General features: G+C 34.5%; 1 pseudogene; it reads right to left on the reverse strand.

Moving 5' to 3' along the window:
- Positions 1-1,628: 1,628 nt before the first annotated feature.
- LOC150067178 (proteasome subunit alpha type-1 pseudogene) lies at positions 1,629-2,194 on the reverse strand (annotated as a pseudogene).
- Positions 2,195-2,430: the final 236 nt, after the last annotated feature.

The following is a 2,430-nucleotide window of genomic DNA, read 5'->3' on the forward strand; positions in this document are numbered from 1 at the left end:
TAGTTTTGTCCTTTTTTAAAAGTGATTTTGTGTGGTTGCTAACATTGCTTTATCCTATGATTTAGTTTAATATTCTAAAAAATTTAATTGGTTTTCTTTCCTATACTTTTTCCTGGACCAGAGTTCTGAAAATGAGTCAATAGAACTCTGGAAGTGCCTAAATATATAAATTTGTATTTTTACTTATGATTGTGTTTGCAGAACTGACTAGTTTCAAAGTCATAGAATGGAGAAAAGTGGTGTTCATGACAAGAAATCTGAGGGCATGGGCCAGGAATTTGGCCTAGTGGTAGAGTGCTTGCCTGGCATGCATGAAGAGTTTCAATTCCTCAGTACCACATACATAGAAAAAAGTCAGAAGTGGTGCTGAGGCTCAAGTGATAGAGCTCTAGCCTTGAGAAAGTCCAAGGACAGGGCTCAGGCCCTGAGCTTAAGCCCAGGACTGGCAAAAAGAAAAAAAGAAGAGAAATCTGAGGGCATGTAGAATTTAAGAAGAAGAAAGCAAACTAATTGAACTAATGGAATCACCTGGTATTATACTGCTTTTGCAAGTAGCTAAATTATTCAAACACTAATCAAGAAATTTAATTGTGGATATGCTACTATTTATTATTTGATAATTAGATTAAATATCTATATGTAGTAGATTTTTGAAATGCCTCGGGGTTAAAGTAAACACTTTAGAATTGGCTCAAGCTGAAAATTACTTTAGGACCATTATTCCCTAAAAGAGCTTTGATTTTTATAGGAAGCCTAATTAAACTTTGAGATAAAATTATACTTAATAGAAAAGTTTTTTCCTTATGTTAAAATTATTGAAGTCAAACTACAAAAATAGATTATATAGAATTTGACCTGAGGCCGCATTGTTATGCATTAATGCTACATCAGCAACAGCTACAGAAAAAAAACAACATCATGAGTTTCATCAAATTATTGCTACTAATTTGAATTTTAATGGCTGTACACTTTTGTTAGTATTTAATTTGTACAGAAGCTGTGAGTACATATCTCTTTTATTTTCAAAGAAACCATTCATGTATTTGCATTACATTAAGATGATGTAGGTAACAGAGGGAGGGTCATTAGGTGAGTGATTTTCCCTTTAAAATAAGACTCCACATTGTTCAAGTAATGGAAATAGTGCTACAAACACCTGTTAATCTCAGGAACTCCTTTGCTCCTCTCTCTCCCTCCCTCCCCTCCTCTTCCCTTCCTTTTTTCTATCTCCTTTCTCCCTCTCTCCTTTTGTAGTAATGGGAATTGAGAAATCTGTATTTTTCTATAAAATGATTTTGTAGGCCTTATCAAATAAAATAAACCCCATCATACGGTTTTAGTGACGTTACTTGAAAAATCTCAGATCTGTTCTGATTCCTAAAACACATTATTTCCCTGCTCTGCTCATATTGTTTCCAATGTGTTTTCCTGCATTCTAACCATAACTAATAATACAAGAACAGATTGGTTTGCCAATTGGCATTCTATGTGTTTATTTGCCTTATCTGCACGGTTGTCAGCAGCCTCTGCCTCCCTTTGAGATTGCTTTTCAAGGAAGGGGGACCTACCACTATCATTACAGATTCCAAGTCCCAAAGGAAACATTCTTTGTAGTTAAATCCCACTTTTTATGAACTATGTTCATCCAATTCATTTAAATCACACTCCATAAACCTAGACATATGTTTCTCTACGTAAGTACAAGCTAATTGGGAATGATCTCCAGTGGACATAGCTCTTCAGTCAACATAGTTACCAGATGGGCAGGTCTAGAAAATGTGAGAACCCATATCTTATATCTAGCAATAAGCAGTCTGATACCAGATGGTTTGCAGCCATATTGTTGTGTTGGTATCTGAGTCTTTGCTTCCAATTAGAGATACAAGATGAGGCATAGGAAGTAGTTTGTCAAACTCAAATCTGGAATCTTTACTTCTAGAACATAAAATTATGTAGCAACCTAGAATCAGCAATGGGTTTTGCAGATGAGATACCAAAATAGTTGCCAACATGGAGAATAGCTTTATCTGATGAACTGGTACCTGTAGATGTGCTGCTTTGATTCAGCCACACCATGTGAGCTTTTTTCTAGACTAACAAGACTAGCCTTGTTAATAATTTCCATAACATATTTATTTTGATGAATCTCAACCTGAATACTCCAAACAATAATGTCACTGTCATAGCGATTGTAAAACAATTATGATGTGGAACTTGCTGTGAGCCCCTTGAAAAAAATCTGTGAGTGAAGGACACTGTTAATTTCAAATTATACATAAAACAACAAAATTATATATTTCAATGGGGTACTATGTGTTCTTTTCAATGGCCTCTTTTTGAAAGGCAGAAAAGTAAACCATTTGTAAATTTCTTTCTCTTTGTACAAGAGACCTTTCCTTTTGTAAAATTAACATTTTTAATCATAAATTG

This window comes from Megascapheus bottae, chromosome 2 (assembly GCF_031878675.1).
Source record: "Megascapheus bottae isolate mThoBot1 chromosome 2, mThoBot2.hap1, whole genome shotgun sequence".
Classification (NCBI taxonomy): Eukaryota; Metazoa; Chordata; class Mammalia; order Rodentia; family Geomyidae; genus Megascapheus; species Megascapheus bottae.